Source organism: Eublepharis macularius, chromosome 9 (assembly GCF_028583425.1).
Source record: "Eublepharis macularius isolate TG4126 chromosome 9, MPM_Emac_v1.0, whole genome shotgun sequence".
Lineage (NCBI taxonomy): Eukaryota > Metazoa > Chordata > Lepidosauria > Squamata > Eublepharidae > Eublepharis > Eublepharis macularius.
In genome coordinates, this window is record NC_072798.1 from 45,102,415 (window position 1) to 45,122,649 (window position 20,235).

Sequence of the window (20,235 nt, forward strand, 5' to 3'; positions counted from 1 at the left end):
TAGCGGCGCGGCCTCCCCCTCTAGGCACCAGGGCAGCTCCCCTTCGGGGAGCTCCAACGGCTCCTCGGAAAGCGCGCAGCCACTGGTGGTCGGGCCCTCATGCCAGGCCTTCAGGTCATTCACATGAAGTCGCTTGCGGTGACGGCGTAGGGCCCCGCACTGCACCTCGTACGACAGGGGTCCGAGGGTCCGCGTCACCGTGAAAGGTCCCTGCCAGGGGTCACCCGGGCCGGGCCCCATCACCCGGCGGTTCACGAGGACCCGGTCCCCTTCTTGGAAAGTCCGGAGGCGGGTGCCCCGGTCATAGTAGGCCTTCTGGGCAGACTGGGCGGCCTCCAGGTTCCGGCCTGCTTCGTCGCGGGCCTTCTCCAGCCGCTCCCGGAGGTCTTGGACGTAGGCCGGCACAGGGAGTGGTTCGGTGGGCGTCCGGGAACCCCATTGTTCTTCCACCAGCTCCAGGATCCCCCGCGGCTTCCGTCCATAGAGGAGCTCGAACGGGGAGAAGCCCAGGGAGGCCTGGGGGGTCTCACGGACGGCGAACAACAGGGGGTCCACGAACAGGTCCCACTGTGTGGGCTTCTCATGGGCCACCCTCTTCAGCATGGCCTTCAATGTTTGGTTGAAGCGTTCCACCAAGCCATCCGTCTGGGGGTGGTACACGCTGGTGAATATGTGACGCATACGCAGTGTACGACACAGCTGACTCGTGAGCTTAGCCGTGAAGGGTTTCCCGCAGTCGGTGAGGATTTCCCGGGGTAACCCCACCTGGGCGAAGAACCGGATCAACGCTCTTGCCACCCCCGGGGCCTTCATGTCACGCATCGGGATGGCTTCAGGGTATCGGGTGGCGTAGTCGAGGAGGACCAGCAGATACCGGGCTCCTCGGGCGGTGCGGGGTAAGGGTCCCACAAAGTCCATGCCCACCCTTTCAAACGGTTCCCGCATCACCGGCAAAGGGGCGAGGGGTGCCCTCGGCGGGCCTCGTACTGCTGTCCGCTGGCAAAGGGGACAGGCCTTACAGTGCCTTCGGGCGTCGCTGGACAGGGTCGGCCAGAAGAACAACGCGGCGGCTCGGGCGACTGTCTTCTGGGCCCCTTGATGCCCGGCCCAGGGATGGTCGTGGGCCGCTTCCAACACCTTCTGCCGGTAGGCCGTCGGGACCAATAGCTGGCGCACTTCCCCCGTCCGTCCTCGCACCAGCCGGAACCACAGCCCCCGCTCCTGGACTATCTGCGGCCAGCGGCCCGCCCGTCGGGCGTCTACCGTCACTCCCTCACTTACCGCCACATGGCGCCGCAGGGACTCTAGCGAGACGTCGGCAGTCTGGGCTCCAGCGAACTGGGGGTCGGCCTCCCACTCGGCTTGCAGGCCCGGGGCGTCGGGGCCCTCGTCGGGGTTGCCGGGCGGTCCCCGTTCCTCTCCAATCAGCGCCTCCTGCGTGGGCGGCGGGGGGTCATTGATCCAGGGCCGCAGGGCCTCGGCAAAGTGAGCAGCGTCCCGGCCTAGGAGGACCGGAAAGGGCAGAGCCCGGACGCGGGCGAGTTCGGTGAGCCGAGTACTCCCGGCGTACTCCACGGGCACCCGGACGACGGGACACTCCTCCACGTGGTTGTGGAAGCAGGCTATGACGGCCCGGCGTATGACCGGGAGGTCCGCGGGTAACAGGTGCGAGCGGACCATGGAAATGGAGCTCCCGCTATCCAGAAGGGCCGTCAGCCTTCGTCCGGCGAGCGTTACCATGGCCATGAGCCGGGGTGGGCGAGGGGCCCGGGACGTCACTTGCATGGTGGTGTCCCAGCCCCAGTCACACTCCATAACGGGGCAGTCCCTCTTCCAATGCCCCCACTGCCCGCACGTGAAGCACGGCCCCCGCCCGGGGTCCTCCTTGCCCGGGCCTGCCGGGTCCCCCCTTCCGGGGTTACGGGTTGGCCCGGGGTTGGGGCCCCTAGGGCCGGCGAGTGCGCCGCCACGCTCCAACCGGACGGGCCCAGGCCCTGGGGGCCGCGGCCCAGCGCGGGCCCGCCCACCTCAGCCTCCGTCGCTCGGACCCGCTGGGGTGGGTTTCCCCGCCTTCGCCTCACTGCTCCCGGCCTCTTGGGGGGAAGCCGCCATGAAATTCTCCCAGAGGGTTGTCGCCTCCTTCAAGTCGGCTGGCCGGCTGCAGGCCACCCAGGCTCGTGCGCGGGGGGGGATGACCTGGAGGAGCTGTTCCAGGACCACCAGGTCAGCGACTCGCTTGGCCTCCGGGGTGGTTGGCTGCAACCAGCGGTAAGCCATGTCTTTCAGAGAGGCCACTAGGGTGTGCGGCCGGTCCGTGCGGTTGTAGGTCAGGCCGCGGAACTTCTGCCGGTATGTCTCCGGGGTGAGCTCGTACCGGTCGAGGATGGCTGCTTTGAGGCGGTCGTAATCGGCACTCTCTTCTTTGGCGAGGGCTTTGAGGGAGGCTAGGGCCTCCCCGGTCAGGTAGGGCCCCACGATGAAGGCCCATTGCCCCCGCGGCCACTGGGCTGCCTCTGTGGTGCGTTCAAAGGCGTCCAGGTACGCGTCCACATCATCTTCGGGTCCCAACTTGGCCAGGTGGAAGGGCGGTGGGCGCCCGCCTGGGCCGGGCGCGCCGTCCCCCAGGTTCCCGGGAGCCCGCCCCGCCTCAATGGCCTGGCGGAGGTCCCTCACTAGAGCGGTCTGGGTTTCCCTCTGCTGTTGCGCCAGGGTGGCTTGCGCTTCCCGGTTTTGCTGCGCCACCTCCCTCAACAGCTGGCCCTGGTGCTCGGCAAGCCACTGTCTGAGTTGGGTCAGGTCCATGGCCGCGGCTTCTGTGGCACCGGGGCCTGACGGCCGGGGGGGGTCGACTTGGAGGGTGGGTGGTCGTAGCAGGGACCGGCCGCTCGTCCAGCCCGTAGGCGCCGGAATGCGCGGGAGGGGGCGGCTCACTGCAGGGCTGGTGCCTGCATTCTCCACCACGTTGTGAGCGCCCTCTCCAGTCCCCGCGCTGCGCCCGCCTTCCGCCGTAGCTTCCCCGTAGAGGGCGGCTCCCTCGGCCTCAGATATGGGTGAGCGGTGGGGGTTTAAGGCACCCGGCTTCCACCGTCTCTCCCTGCTGAGCTCTGGCTTGTCCGTTCGCCCTCTCTCTCTCTCCGCTCGCTACCAGTCGCTCCAGCCACTTCCTCCTCGGCGTCCTTGGGAGCTGCCCTCTTGTAGTTTCCTCCCCACCACCTCCACCAATCCTGCCATCCCCCACCTTTCCGTGCTCCCCCTAGCAGCCCTGGTTCGTCCCCCCCCTGCCTGCCACCCCCTGGGGCCAATCCCGTTGGACCTCCCCGCCTGCCGGTTCCCGCCTCTGCTCGGGCTCAGGTGCAGCCGTTTGCGCCGGCTGCCCCGGTGCTGGCTCCCTCGTTGCGGCCAGCGTCTTCGCCACGGTCCCCTCCGCCGCCGCAGCCAGTCCCTTCACGGCGGCTGGCTTCCCCGCCGTGACTGGTCTCCCTGCTGCGGTCGCTGCCGCCGCGGCTCCCCTCGCCGCCGCGGCTCGGCCCGCCGCCGCCGCCGGTGTTTTGGCCGCGGCTGGCGTCTTTGCTTCGGCCTCCTCCTTTGCCGCGGCCAGCCCCCTCTTCGTGGCCGGCATCCTCGTCCCGGCCCTCCGGCCAGCCGCCGCCGCCGCCGCCGCCGTCGTGCCGCCGGCCTTCGGTGGCCAGGTAAGGGGGTGGGGGTCGGGGGGCCCTGGAGGAGGAGGAGGGCGCTCCTCCCGGCTGGAGGGTGGCACCCCCGCCCCCGGGGCCGAGTCCGGCTGCGCCGGACAGGGAGACATGGGAAGAAGGAAGGAAAAGACAAGATATGGAAAGAAGAAATGATGAAAAAAGGAAAGAAAGAAAGGAAGACAAGGAAGGAAGGAAGGAAGGCATGAAAAGATATGGAAAGAAGGAAGGAAGAAAAAGGAAAGAAAGACAAGGAAGGAAGGCATAGAAAGATATAGAAAGAAGAAAAGTACATGAAAGGAAGGAAGAAAGGAAGACATGGAAAGATATAAAAAGAAGTAAAGAAAATAGAAGGAAGGGAAAGAAAGATTTGGAAAGGTATGAAAAGATATGGAAAGTAAAGAGGAAGGAAAGAAGTAAAGAGGAAGGAAAGAAGACATGGAAGGAAGGAATGAAATGGAAAGAAATAGAAAGAAGGAAAGATGGAAAGAATGAAAGAACGGAAGAAAGAAATGGAACGAAGGAAGGACGAATGGAAGAGAGAAAGAGAGGAAGGAAGGAAGGATCACAAAAGCGGAGCCACACAATCTTAAAGCAAGCACATGTCCTCTGAAGCAAATTCACTCCCTACCCCTCCACCCCAGCTGTCCTGCACGCACTTATGGGTGAGCCAGTCCTCCGTGCAACGAATGGGGCTTCCACCCATGCAAAAGCACCCTGGTGCAGGCTGTGCTTCATGCCATGAGCAGCTCTTGCCAGCTGTGCAATTGCCTACTTGGAAGTAAGCCTGCAAGCAGGAAGTCCTGGGCCATCTCTGCCTTGGCGCTTCCTCGCCAATTATTCACTCCTCCCTTTCCCCTTCCCCCCAAGTGCCTTTCCCAGGCGCTCGCTGCAAGCACAGAGCAGGCAAAGTTCGGTGCCTGCAGAGGAATGCCTGGCATGGCGAGGGAGGGTGGGCTGTCCTCAGCCCTGGCCCATCCCTTCCTTGCTCCAGCATTGGGAAAGAAAGGGGAAGCACGCTGGGTGCATAGATTGGGAGAGTGGCTGGTCCGCGCTGTGCCTTAAAGGGAGCCTGGGAGAGGAGTGAACTTGCAAGCCTCCAGGAGCCACTAAATAAGGCTTGAAGAGCCGCATGCAGCTCACGAGTAGAGATGGGCACGATCTGCATTACGATCGAAAAAAACCCACGATAATGGCGATTGTGCGATCGTGACCCAGCAGATCGTGATCATCCACGGCCAACGATCCAGCGATTGGGAGGGGCCTGGATCGGGGCGTCCAGGCTCGGATTGGGGATCCAGACACTCAGGCGCCAGCAATCTATTCTCCTGGCAACGGAGCCAGGGGAATGCCTGAGCTGTGTTTGCCCTCCTTCTGTCGCCCTGGAAACCTGAATGGAAGCCCAGCTTTCCTTGATCAGCAATGCTTCCTTCCAACCACGGAGCAGCAAAGCAGTCACAAGTTGGGAGAAGAGACCCAGGGGAGGGAGGGGGAAGGGGGTATTCTGTACCCATGGACACTCCAATCTCATCCCTGCAAACCCTGATAGGCAGCTCTGACGGCCAAACACAGACGGCCAAACACAAACACAGATGCTGCCGGCATCACCCACTGTTCCTGTATCGCTGGGAACAGCGGGGCGCCCCTCCGCTTTTGCCTCCACGATCCACGATCCATGGATCGGGAATGGGAGATGCTCGGTGTGGATCGTTAATTCTGGATCATCCCCGGCGCCAATCCACGATCAGCTGGATTGTTAATTTTTTTTTGATCGTGCCCATCTCTACTCATGATCCACCATTTGGCCACCCCTGGTATAGGACAAGCTCATTTCCCTGATGCAGAATGTCACCATTTTAAGCAAACTGTAAACTTACTACATTCACACTACACTTGATCTTAGCCAAAAGGCCGAGAAGCCTTAAAGGTTTCGTGGTTTTGGCAGTCCGGCAGTCCATGTATAGCAGAACATTATTGTTAAACCTTCACACAATAAATTCTTGCTAAACTGAAGCCATTTCTTCAGCTCCTACCAGGAAGAAAAAAATGGCTTCCGGCTTTGAAATGTCTGAGTGAATGTATTGTCCAGATGAACAATCCATCCTTGCATCCCACCACAACCACAGGAGGCATCTGTACAAGCTGCAGAGGACTTCTTCCATCCTTTAGTACCTGAGTAAGGTTAAGTATCTGCCCTCTCATAACAGACATTTGATTTTCAAAGGTGGCCTTGTCAAAACCCTTGTCAGTCTTGAATAGTTCATAAAGATCTTCACAAAGATCCTGTACAAAATTCATATCAGAGATATGGGGAAGAATCCAATCTATTGTTTCTTGAGAAGAAGGAACCTTTGCTTGTGGCAGCCAAGCCCAGTGTAATGGATATGCTCTCCACTCATCAGGATGTTTGAAGTGAAAAGTAAAACCATTATCAATCGCTGCAATAACAGGTTCTTGTTCGTTAATCCACTGGATGTCCTTTCTGAATGGTCAGCGCCATCACTCTGCTTTTCATATCTGACTAGCCAATTGTCATTGCCTCTGTCAGTGTTTCTGATGACATAATCAAGCATAACCAATCTTTCAAACTGCGACTGAAACTGTTTCTTGGTATTTTCAGGCAAAGGTTTGGTTTCAAATTTCCTGATCCAGAAGTTGGCCTCTTTATAGCCTTCAACAAACTGAAAGGAGCCATCCTTTGGAGGTAGTCCTATCCGATGAAATTTTTTCCCAACTTTTGGCAATTTTTCTAAAGCATACTTCTTGCTTCTTGATTTTGCACGATCTATTGCACCATAAATAAATAAATAAATAAATAAATAAATAAATAAATAAATAAATAAATAAATAAATAAATAAATAAATAAATAAATAAACAAACAAATAAATAAATAGTTAAAGGTCTCTCTGACAATCCAGACAACCTTTGTTTTAGGAACCTCTCCTAATCCCAGTTTGCTGTCCACAAGATAGGCACCAGCTTTAGAGAGGTATCCCTGATTAGGAACAAGGTAGCCTCTACCAAAACAGCAAAGGCAACAGATCTTGTGAAAATATTTGGTCCATTTTGGATTTAAATGACCATAAGGCTCTTCAGATTTTGTCTTAAACACTCCAATGTTTAAACACTTTGGCTTAAACACTCCTCTTTGCATCTTTGACAAAGTAGCTTCCACTTGACCCCTGGGAGATTCTCTTTGGAAAGACTCCACATTGCATGGCTTGTTCACCTTGTTGCACAATTTCTGCAAATTCAGGATCATTCAAAAATAAATTCATCTCTGCAGTACTTCCAACATTTCCTGCACTTTCCGCACTTCCTGCGGCCGCATCCTGAAGGCAGTGCCGCAGCCATGCCTAGCAGTGGTTCCTCTTCCTCCTCCTCATCGTCACCTTTGCTGTCCGAGCCAGAGACCACGCCACTCTGCTGCAGAGGCTGACCCTGACGGCACCCCCAGTGCCTCCCTCACGACCACGGGTGGTGGCTCCATCTCCAGCACCAGCAGCTCCTCGTTGGGCTCTTCTTTGGGGCTGGGGTCATGTTCTGCCATGGAGCCAGCCAGTGGCTGAGGGGGTGTGGTGAGTGCACCAGGGCCCCACCGGCCATGATCAACCGCTGGCTGAGGTGCCCCGCCATGCACTGCGCATGTCATGTTGAGAGCTTTGATTGATTCAGGGTGCAGCAGGGGCCTAAATGCCCCAGCCTTAGTCATAGGTCTGGGAATGGATCTGGTGAAATTAACAGCATCTATTACTTTTGAGCAAATGGATGGCTTTCCTATGAAAGGGGCTACCTGCATCTATAAGACTGAATGGACCCAAGTTGGAATGGGGAGTCATTGGGAGGAAAGAACTTTTGTAGTAAGCCCGACTGCAAAATTTCCAGCAGTTTTAGGAGTCAGATGGCTATATGATCATGACACATACGTACAGTAGAAGATGGGGCAATTATGTTTCCCAGCTGAGGACTGCCAAAAAACATGTGTGGAACCCCCAATGGGGTGCCAACCCCACTCCCATGCCTGAAACTGTGTGCCTAATGAGAGAAGAAATTGCTGTAATCCCCTCTGAGTCCCAAGACTTGTTGAGTCTTTGGGGAACAGGAGGCAGACAAATTATCCCCTCAGAGGGCAACAGACTGTACTATTGAACTGATTCCTGGGCAGAACCTTCCTAAGGGGAAGCTATATTCCATGAGTCCAGCTGAGCAAATGGAGCTTCGCAAGTTCATTGACAAAAACTTAGAAAGAGGTTTCATTTGACCACAGGTTCCCCTCATGCTGCCCCAGTGTTGTTTCACAAAATGAAGGATGGGGGCTTATGTTTGTGCATGCATTATCAAGGGATGAATGCAGTGTCAATGTCAAATGCATACCTGCTTCCCCTCATTAGAGACCTGCGGGGAGTGGTGGCCAAAGGAAATTTTTTCACCTGGACTTAAGAATGCTTACTTCAGAGAGTGAATCAAGGAGGGGGACGAGTGGAACATGGTCTTTAACATACTCACACACACGGGACAGTTTGAGTACCTAGTCATGCTGTTCAGACTTCAAGGGGCACCTGGAGTCCATGAATCTGATCAATGAAGTGTTGCATAAATATCTGTACAAAGGTGTGGTTGTTTATCTTGATGATGTTTTGATCAATTCTGATGATTATTACTTGCACGAAAAGTTGGTAAGGGAGGTTCTAAGTACCCTTTATAAGAACAAACTGTATGCAAAATTGTGAAAGTGTGAGTTTCATAAAACTGAGCTGGACTTCCTGGGCTACAGAGTGTCCAAGGAAGGATTGGAGATGGATCCTGCTAAAGTGAGAGATGTGTTAGAATGGGAGACTCCTAAAATGAGACAGCAATTATAATCCTTCCTGGGGTTTGCAAATTTTTACAGACTATTCATTAAAAATTTTGCCCAAACTGTACTACCTTTAACAGACTTGTTAAAAATGAAAGGAAAAGAAGGGTTAAAACCAAGTGCTAAGCTGGAGTGGACAAATTAATACAGCAGTCATTTGAGAGGTTAAAAACCCTGTTCACCTCTGAACCTGTGTTATGCCACCTAGATGAAAACACAAAGTTCATTGTGCAATTAGACGCAAGTGATGTGGCGATGGGGGGTGATTTTACAAGAAGGCTGTAATGGAGAGCTACATCCCTGTGCTTATATGTCCAAAAACGTTTTCAGAGACAGAAAGACACTTGTCGGTTTGGGACAAGGAAGCAGCAGCCATCATATTAGCCCTGTCCACTTGGCGACATTGGCTGGAAGAAGCCAAAATACCCTTCGAGATTTGGACTGATCATAAAAATCTAGAAGCACTTAGATCACCTCACAGGTTGAGGGCAAAGCAGTTCTGGGTGGCGAGTTCTCCAAGTTTCAATTCACACTCAAGCACCTCCCAGGGAAATTGAATTTCTTAGCAGATGCTATGTCCCACCTCCCTCAACATGAAAGTCAGAAAGAGGAAATTGTTGACAATATTTTCACACCCACACAATTGGGAGCAGCACTGCTGACATGCAGGCAAGCACAAAACCTCCTCGCTCTCCCATCAAACTCCTGGCTGGAGACAGTCAAAACAGAGCAGGAAAAGAAGGAGAAGGGTTTGCAAGATTCCCTGGAAAAGGAAGAGGGTGGATGCTGGTACTGACAGGGCAAATTGTATATACCAGCAGCCCTGAGGGGGGAGGTGCTGAAAAAATGCCACGATGACAAAACAGCAGGCCACTTCAAGTTCGTAAAAACATTGTGTTTAACACAAAGGTAATTCTGGTGGCCAGGAATGAGGAAAGATATTTCTCAATATGTGTCCAGTTACCCCATTTCTTTGATGGGGAAAAGATGGAGGGAAGCCTCCAAGTCTCTTACAACTGCTAGGGACTTTTCTGTGACCTTGGTCTACCATCTCCATGGACTTCATCACTGACCTTCCCCCCTCTAAGGGAAAAACTGTAATCCTGGTAGTGGTTGACCTATTCTTCAAACAAACCCATTTCATTCCCTGCTCCAAATTCCCCACAGCAAAGAAACTATCCAACCTATTTATGCAGAACATGGTCTGTTTACACTCTTTCCCAAACAAGATAATTTCTGATGCGGGGGGGAGGAGAATTTGTTGCCAACTTTTGGCAGGAGCTTGTGAAGGAATTGAGCAGGGGTTAAGCTCCAGTTATCACCCAGAGATGGATGGACAATCAGAACATAGTAATCAGATACTGAAACAGTTCCTGAGACGTTATCTCAACTATCAAGACAACTGGGTGGAATTCTTGCCTTATGCAGAATACTGCTACAATAATAGCCTACACAGCTCCATGGGAAAAATGCCCTTCCAAGTGACTCAAGATTTTGAAGGAAAGCTTCTGCCAAAGCTAGAGACAGACTCAGACATAAAGGGGGGTGATTTGAGTGACTGGTGGACTAGAATTTTGTCACAGTGGGATGTAGTGAAACAGACATTAGAGAGGGCTAAACATGCCTATAAATTCCAGGCCAATAAGAAGCATTCACCCCCTTGGGACCTAAAAGTGGGAGACAGTGTTTATACATCCACAAAGAATTTGAAAGGAGCACAACCCAGCAAGAAACTAGGATGGAAGTATTTGAGTCCTTTCAAAGTAATCCATATGGTCAACGATGTTACTGTGGAACTAGAATTACCAAAAACCTTGAGACATGTGTACCCCGTTTTCCATTTCAGCCTCCTCAAAAAGGACCCTGGACCGGCAAATGGCATCCTGACCCCGTGGCCCCACCTCAAATCTTTATAGATAGACAGTGTCATCAGACGGTCGAGCTCATTCTGGACTCCAAATGGAAGGGGGGTGTATTATCTGATTCAATGAAAACATTTTCCAAAAAGCCAGGCTGAATGGGTGAAGTCTACTGACGTAAGAGCCAAAAGACTGATTCGAGCTTTCCATACTAAATACTTGGGGAAATGGGGGGGGGGGGGAATTGATCTGGGGGGGGGCAGAATGTCAGGTGATCAGGATCACCAGTCATATTCAATACCCCCTTGCAACTGAAGCTGATGCTGTTGAGGTGTTTCTCGGGTGTTTCTGTTATTTGAACCCAGGGTGAGAAACTGAGAATGAAAGGAATTTGTTCCTGTTGTAATGTCTCCTGAGCCTTTCCCCTCTGGTGATCCCCCCCTCCCTTAAAAATCATTCTCACGGCTTTTCTCCTAAGCCTGGGAGCCTGCTTGACCTGGAGCAATCCATGAATCACACAGCCTGTTTTCCTGAATGCAGAGTTAGAGAACTGTTAGGAGAAAAGGGAGAGGGAATTAGGAGTAGCCTGCGTGATACTTGTCTGTAGTTGCCAGTCCTAGCAAAGATGGTGTAAGTGTATGATACTAGCATCAATAAAGAAATTTTACTCATGAAGTGAAATCCCTTGAGAGTTGCCTGGCATCCTTAAAATCTGAACCTCCAATGGGGAGGGGTGCAGGATCTCCTTAAACTGAAGGAAACAAGTTCTCTGAACTGGGACTCCCTCTTTTCTTGGGCTGCTAGACCTAGTTCCTGCTGTTGCAATTTAGCAAAGTCAAGCTTCTTCTGCCAAATGCATCTGACGAAGAGAACTGAGATTCTCGAAAGCTTATGCTACAATAAAGTTGGTTAGTCTTAAAGGTGCTACTGGACTCTTTTTGATTCTGCCAAATGAGCTTCTTATAAGTTGACCTTGAAGAGATGAGATGGTGATGGCTGTTCCTTTCTTATGGGGTATAGTTTACTGATATAGATAGTATATGTGTCTTTTCAGAATCAATTAGTATTCAGCCTTGTCCCATAGCTGTGGAACAGGTTATCAATGGATGTGCCCCTCCCCCACCCGCCTTTTACAGCCTTCAGGAAGGCTTGCAAGATTGTCTTGTTTTGTAGAGCTTTTCGATGAGTATTGAAAATTTTTTGGTTGCTGGCAGAAGAAGCTTCAGTAAGTTCTTAGTGTTTTGATGAATTGAGTCATTTTACATCTTTAATTTTTATTGCTGGCAGCCACCTTGAGCTCCTGGAAAAATGGGTTGTAATTTTTAAATAAATAAATAATAGTTTTCTGATTGACATTTTATTGTTAATGGTTTGGGTTAAAAGAATCATGAGTGGTGCTCTACTGCCTCATTCTTCTTACTACAGCCCTCTACACTTTCTGACCATTTGCATCTGCAGGTTGGGAGGCTCTTTGGAATGATATGAAATATTTTGCGGGGACTCCACACAACCCGGACATGCACCCCTTGCACAAGTGAAAGTGCCTTCACTTCAAACAAGAAACTATCTGTATCACACTCACACATTATTTTCAACTATTCTACTTTATATTCTCCCAAAAGAAAGATGGTCTAGAATTCTAAAAATAATAAAACAAATATACATAAATAACTGTAATCTAATCTTGTTTTGAATGCTGGAATTACTTGAGACTATTCTTTCTCATTAGTACTTGATAAGAATTACTGTTGCAGACAGTTGGCTAATATTACTAAGCTTCTATAAACTTGAATCATTTCCAGGGTCTGTTTCTGCAGGTGGAAGATGAGAGGAAAATAAAAAGTTGGTAATAATTACGCTTATATACTTTTAGATTATACAAATCCCAACTAAACAGACTCCCTGCTGCTACTAAAATGCATTTCACTGGTAAATTAATTCTAAACTACCCCAAAATAGCTTTGAAAAAGCAATATTAGAATTTAGGGGGGGGGGAGATGAATTTACATATTTACAATCCTGTATACAAAAGCAATTCTATTTTGTATAGCTAAGCCAATAAACATTCAGAACAATAAATTCAACCCCCTTTTCTTTATATATTGGGTCCTTGTCATGGATATCACTAGGAATATAAGCAACTGTTGCTGGATTTGAACAACAAGATGTTTGCACGCAGAAGCAGGGCTAACCTGGCCCCACAGGTAGAAAGGTCACAAAGGGAGGCTAGAGGCCCAGAATAGAGCAGCCCTGGAGAGGGGCATGAAGCAGAGGAGTAATTTAGTTGTATGGTTGTGTGTAGATCAGAATATGTTTCAAATGTAGATGACCTTGTCTTGTGTTTGAAGTTATAACATAATTCATTAGCCAAGAATGTGAGTCCTTATCAAGCAGGGCAATTATTGTTAGGATATGGTTCTGAAATCTTACAAATATAAGAAGGTGATCTGATCAGGAGCCTCTTCTTAGAAGGGTCTCATTGCTGGTGACTTGTTTATCTTTGAGTGAGATACTTTTTTAATGGGTGAGATACTTCTTTAATGGGTGAGATACTTCTTTAATTATCTATGTAGTTAATAAATGGTATGATTTTTCTGGTGATTAAGCTTAGAAAGGAAGCAGCAGAGATGCTATAACAGTATTATTTTTGTACTATACCTGGTAACAGACCTAAAACATTATTTGTGGTTTACCTCTTGCCAGGAAATAAATGATCTGATATAGGAAAGTTAACTAGATGCTTAGGGCTTCTTAAGTGCATGCCCATATTTTAATTAGGCCTGACCAGAGTCATCCAGAAACATTTAATTCTAAGTTTTGGAGCTACTTTTTCACAGAATATTCTAGTAATATTTCTGCTGACTGGGGGATCTAGAAACATCATTTGTCATGCTTGACTGGTATCATTGTAATATATTTCTTATTTTGTTTGCATTTTAATAAAGAATGCTTGCCTTACATCTAAACTGGCAGGTTTTTTTAAATTCTTGTCAGTAGACTTCATTTCTCTTATGTAAACATACTGAGTACAGTGGTGGAAGCTTCCTTGCTACTCTCTGCTACTGCTGTCTAATATCCTTGACACTGATATGCAACAGCAGTGGCCATGTTAAATTTATGACCTCTGCTTGTGCAAACACAGAATCCCCCAGGTCTGGCTTCCCCACACTCATTCTTCAATATGCGTGGTCAATAGAAAAAATGGAAAATGTTTTTAATTTTTTTTTTAAAGGACAAGTACATGAAGAGATAGGACAGCTTTTATCTATTTTGTCCAGAAAATAAACAACAGCTGGGCCATGTTTTTTCCATTGATTGGCAATACTATATTTAATGAGGGTGAGAGGAAGAAAGGGGAGGAAAGTATAATTTTATCTTTATAATATGAGAAATGGATCATTTGAGATAGCCTCTGCATGAACAATAGTTTGATTTAGAGGAATACAAAGTAAATCATTTACACACAAAAGGCCAGCACAACTTTAGATTCACACATTAAATACATCCCAACAGCCATGAATTGTGGCCTACCAAGTGCTTGTCACATTAGGAATTGAAGAGGAAGAACCTCAGATATGCTCAAGAAACTGTTCCATTTAATGACGCCCAATATATTTTGAATCAAGGACTCTTCCTTAGGAGCAACTAAAACTATTTTTAAGGGTGTAATTCTGCTTAGGATGGCACTGTTAGTCAGCAAATGTACTTGTGCTGTATGACGTTGTGTAGCTCATGCACAATGCAGTTCATTAGGAAACAATCTGCACACCTCTAATTGCCTTGGCAGTCACATTTCTGAATACATGCTTTCAGTAAAATTTAAATACCTATAATTATGTAGTATTTTTCTTTTGATCTTTTCAAACTGATTTTCTTCATCTGAAAATGTAGAGTAATTTTCAAAGGTCTGTAAATATAGTGCTCTTTGAAATACAAACTTCTTACCACTTGCAGAATTACAAATATGGTTTTCAAGAACCCTTTCCCTACCATGATCCTAAAAAATACTTTACCAATTTGATATTTGGGTCAAATAGAACCCACTTCTCCCTCTTGGATATACACCTTAATGTGGTTGAGTGTGTCAGTGAAGCTGAGAGCAATACTGTCAGGAGTACAGGCTTGGTCAAGAGTCTAAACTCCTGGAAGAGTCACTCAAGGTGGAATCGTCAAAGCTGAGATACCAGATTAAGATGCATTCATCCCCTTCAGGAATATATGGACACATCAGCAAAAGAGACTTGACTGTTCCAGTGGCGATGGAGACGGAGGAATTCTTGAATGCTAGCAGTACTGGAAGCTGACACTGGCAGAGGATCTTTCACAGACAATGACAGTGTCACTTCAGCTAACCCTGGTTAGTACTGTACAGGAGAAGGCAATGGTAAACCACTTTTGATAATCTCTTACCTTGAAATCTCTATTACAAGACAGTCCAAAATGAAAGAAGATATAATTCTGGAAAACAGAAACCCCAGGTTGGATGGCAGTCAACTACTGGCTACTGGGGAAGAGTAGAGGACAAGTACGAATATTGCTGTTCTTAATGATATGACTGGATTAAATCCAAAAGGATGTCCAGTTGCTAATGTGAACAGATGCAAAAAGAATGTCCAAAGCTGTGCAGCACACATAATAGAAACATGGACCATGGGAAGTATGAAGCCAGTTAAGCTAGAAATTGTAAAACAAGAAATGGAACATTGAAATCCTGACTGTGAGTGAAGGAATGTGGACTGACCCAGGACATTTTAATCAGAAAACTACATTGTTTTATTTTTTAAATTTTATTAGATTTATACCCCACTCTCCCCATGAATGGGCTCATTTACTGTGGAAATGACAAACTCAAAAGAAACGGTGTTACTCTAATATTGAGGCAAGACATAGCAAAAGCAGTCAAGAGCAACAATACAAAGTTTGATAGATTAATATCGACCAGACTTCATGGAAGGCCTATAAACATAACCATAATTCAAGTTTATTCCCCAACTACAGATGCTGAGAAGGAAGAAACCAAAAACTTTTACATAACTGTCCAAGAAGAAATTGACCATACACCTAAACAAGATATACTGATAATTATAGGTGACTGGAAGGAAAAGGTAGGAGACAAAGCAAAATCAAGCATTGTTGAAAAATTTGGACTAGGATTACAAAATGAAGCAGGAGAGCGACTCTTAGAATTTTGTGAAACCAACAACCGTTTATTGCTGCCGTGCTTCAGGCAACCAAAAAGACGATTGTATACTTGGAAATCTCCAGGTGGCCAATACAGAAACCAAATAGATTACATAATTGGAAGGAGAAGATAGAGAGGTTCTATTCTCTCTGCCAAGACCAGGAGCTAATTGTGGCACAGAGCATGAGCTGCTAATATAAAACATTAGAATAAAACTGAAGAGAAACACTGAATCATAGTGCCAAAATATAATCTAAACAATATTCCTGAAGAATTTAAAGACCATGTAAAGAACAGATTTGCAATACTAAATTTAATTGATTGTGAACAAGAAGAACTATGGGCTGAAATCAGAGATATTATCAAGGAAGAATGTGCAAGGACTATTTTTGTAGCCAAAAGAAAAGAGAAGCCTAAATGGATAACCGAGGAAATTCTTAAAATTGCCAAAGACAAATGAGAAGTAAAAGCAAAAGGTGACGGAAACAGAATCAGAGTTCTAAATGCGGCTTTTCAGCAATTTGCATGCAGAGACAAAAAAACTATTATAATAACCAGTGCAAAGAAATAGAAGAGAACAACAAAAAAGAGACAACAGGAGATCTGTTCCATAAGAAAAGAACACCCTTCAATGTTGAACTGTGACGGTTTGCCTGATGTGATAATGGATTGTCAACAGCCAGAAGAAGATTCTTCTGAGCCAGAATTGTTGATGGACAGTCAGTGTCCTGAAGGACTTGCTCAGTTGCCCATTGTTCCTGTTCTGAGGGCCCCTGATTACACTCAGCCGTTCATTGTTAGAACAGATGTATCTAACAATGGGTTGGGGATGGTACTCCTGCAGAAGGGCCCTGATGAGTGTCTGCATCCAGTTGTTTACCTGAGTCATGAATTGTTGCCCAGAAAGAAGAACCACAGTGTGATCGAGAAGGAGAGGTTGGCCCTGGTTTGGGCCTTGCAGAAACTCAGAACATACCTAAGCGGGCACATTTCTACCTGCAGACAGATCACAACCCCCTGACATTCATTCACAGAATGAAGGAGACTAACTCCAGAGTTCTGAGATGGGCCTTATCCATTCAAGATTTTTCCTTCAGAATCTCACACATTAAGGGGACAGAAAATACTCTGGCAGATTCCCTTTCACAGTGCCATGCAGACCTTGAATAAATGTGATTTGCTGTTGTCTGGTGTCTTCTCTTAAACTGAAACAGAATATGTAATCCTGCCTTTTAAACTGTTTTAATGTTTGCTATTGCTGCTAACAACTGTTAACCTCTACACAATGTATTACTGGGTTCACACATGCTAGTTTCTTAATACTTAAGAATTATTCACATTTGCCTATTACTGAAACTTCCAGCCGTGGAAGTTGGGGGAAGTGTAAGTACCAGACTTCGTACCATCTAATACAGAATGCTAAGTTTGAAACTTTGGTTCAGGCCTCATGTCCTGCAGATTTCTTCCTAGGCCTGTTTACTGGAAAGACCCCAACTCTGATCATTAACTGCACCTGTGGACTGCTTTCTTCTTGTGAGAAGTGGCCTTGAGAAGGCTGGAGCCTGGTCCCAAGCTCAGCTGTAGCTACACTCCCTAAACTTTCACATGCTGTAATATCCAATTAAGTAATTGAGCCCTGATTGGTTCTTAAAGTGGGCAGTTGCCCCCCTAAACTTCAAGTAGCCTCTTTGTCTCTAGGCAATTTACCAGTTTGCTACCTCACAGCCATTGCCAACCCCTGTAATGTGAGAGAGAGCTTCTCAGCCCCATGCCACTTCCAGGATGCCTAGAGTAAGCTGGCATGGATGGACTTTGGTAAGATCAACTAACTTTGGAACCAACTCAGAGAACTTTCAGACAGCCAGTAGTGTTTTAGTTAGTTAGAACATAATTCAGCAAGCTTTATTTGTTTTCATGCCTTACCTAAATGCTTTTAAGTAGCAGTTTCTGTCTTGCATACATTCTTGTGTTCTTTCTTTAATAAACTCCAATAATATTTTACCTGCCTGTGTCCAGTATTGCTTGCCAAGGAGGTACACACACTCAAAAGAACCTAGGAAGCCAGGATGCTTAAAAAAACACAACCAGAGCTCTTAGAAGCTCCTAGGGGACCAGGCGTGGGTGGGGGCGGGCTTGGAAAGCCATCAGGGACAGGGGATGAGAGTTTCTGGGTCAATACACTCCCATACAAGTACTAGTTTCCCCAAAATAAAGTTAGAAATTCTTGTTTAAGAGAGCGGCTTGGGTATAATAGGACTGAGTTTATCTGTTGGCTAGCTCTCAACTTGAGCCAGACTGTGTGTTTGGGTGGGTTGGGGAGAGGATAACAGAGAGAGGCAGGTGGAACTGTCAGGCTCTGCTTCAGATCTTAAAGCGAAAGATGGTGGCAGCTACCTGGTTCAGAGTGTGTGAGCTATTTTTTTTCTGGAGCAAACAATAGCCAAATGGCTCCATAGAGGCTGGGGAAGCAGAGTTCTCCATCTCTGGTCTTCCCCTGTCTTTCCTGAAAATCTTGACAATGCTATTAGCTTTCCAGCCAGCAGCATTACCAAACAGGGATGTCTCATCACTGAAATCTGCACCTATGCTACCTTCTATATTAAAAAACCCTGTAAATCTTAAACAAACATGTTTGTCAATGTGTTGTCCATTGTCTGTGCCAAAGACATCTTTCAACATACTGAGGCCTGGATTTTCTTTTTAAGCGTCACCATGCTGTTTTAGAATATATATAGAGAAGTGAGAAGTAATATCTGAGTTATCTAGTTACTAAGATCCACTGCTCCAGACCATCTGTGTTTAGATACAGAGCTCTTCCTGTGCAAATGCTGAATGTGCTGTATAGTTATTATTTTTTCCAAGAAAAATATTACTGCATGTAAGGAGAAAGATTTGAACATATTCTTAATTTTTTTGTGAACGTCTTGGGGCCAAACTAGATGCCATCTATATATTTAAACATTTATCTACCTATTAGGAGCTAAAGTTGGGGTTGGGGTTTAAAAATTTATTTAAACTTTTTGAAATAGGAGAATATGAAGAATACATTTCATGAATAAAACATGATAAAATGTACTTAGTGAGTAGAAAGGAGAGGGAAAAGAGCATGTGCATGTCAGGGACTAAAACCTGCCCCATACCAGTTTATCTCACTGGTGTGTTCCACACAGAGATAAACAAAATGGCATGACAGCTCAGGTGTTCTGGAAAGAAGTTCTGTTGATGGGCTATACAAGGGAGAGAAAAGCAGAGCTTTAGCACTACCATTTTCAAGGTTCAGCTAAGCTGCGAGGGCAGACTGCCCGTTGGGACCCCTGGACAAGTCCACCCCTACAGGCTGCACAGCAGTAGGAGTCAGAGCTTTAAAGGGGAACCACTTGCCTGGCTGCTGGGTGCCAGCCATCCTTTGGAGGGCTCACCCTCTGAGCAGTGGGGGCTTGCCCAGGCAGGTCAAGGTGGAGGACTTGTGCGACCCCAGGGCTTGACCTGCACCGCTAGTTAAATCCCTTGCCATATCCAAGTTTATGTTGAAAATAATAAAGTGGCCCATATTCTATACCCAAGCACTTTGCCACTTATTTTGACTGGGGAGGGACAAACAGCCCATAGGCCATACACTCTAACAAAGTTTAAGAATTAAAAATAACAGTCAAAGAAAAGGTTGCCATGTCTACAAGACAGCTTTTACAAAGGCTACTCAGTCTTAATTTTGAGGAGTCAGGAGGAGTGGTCAAATGCCTCAGTAGCCATTTTTTTTAAAGAATCTCTCTCTGGCTAGTTCGTGCTTTGGACAGTGAAAGAAGGTATGGGACAGTAAGTCAACTTCAGTCAAAGGGCAGTCACAGAAGTGTTGATCCGATAGTATCCTGAGGAAGCAGTCCTTCACCTGTGCTGTCGGCAATGCCTTGCAACATGCAACCAAGTATGACCGCCTCAGTTTGGGGACTGTCAGCAAACTGAGGTAATGAGGCAGGTCAAACTGAGTAATTCTCACGTAGAGCAGAGAGCATTTTCATGCCGTGTCCTTTTGAAGAGAATCCCAGTCCTGCCTAAGCAGCTTCTCTATAAGTAGTTCTCGTCTTTTCCCAGTTAAGGCTCTTGGGGCTCATGAACCTAATTTGTTCAATTCCATGTCCGCAGTTTTGTTCCACCTTAACCAACAGTGTTCCTGGGCTCCTGATTTAGTGAAGACTGAAAGGTCTTCGGAGTTTTGCAGTCTGTATTTGAAGTTGACTATGGCTTTCCAGATCAGTGTTGAGATTTTTGGAAGGCCCAATTCAAGTTGTGACTGTGGAGGCTATACATGATGGTAGAGCAAGTATTTTCTGGAAGGTTAAGTGGAGCTTGTCAAGTTGTTCTATTGGACCCAGGAACCAGATTGGGGAACCATAGTGTATGTGGTTCGTATTTCTGGAATGGTCACTGTCATTTGCCACATCTATTAAGATAACTTTTTGGGGGAAAGTAACTGATGCACAGTAGTTCCCTCTTGTAAAACAAAGTGTGTACTGTCAGATAATCTGTTGGAAAGAAATAAGATGTTTGGTATCTGTCTCCTCAAGCAGGTAGCAGGAGCTGTTGGATCTGGCATTGCCAACATATAGTGGGACCATCATGAAGACATGAGAGTCAGTGTGGTATAGTGGTTA

General features: G+C 47.4%; 1 protein-coding gene and 1 pseudogene across 1 annotated transcript in view; one reads left to right on the top strand and one right to left on the bottom strand.

Moving 5' to 3' along the window:
* Window positions 1-20,235, top strand: part of ANKS1B (ankyrin repeat and sterile alpha motif domain containing 1B) — an 885,134-nt gene that overhangs the window by 288,294 nt on the left and 576,605 nt on the right. The window lies entirely within an intron of this gene.
* Window positions 5,719-6,977, bottom strand: LOC129335535 (phosphatidylinositol 4-kinase type 2-beta-like; annotated as a pseudogene).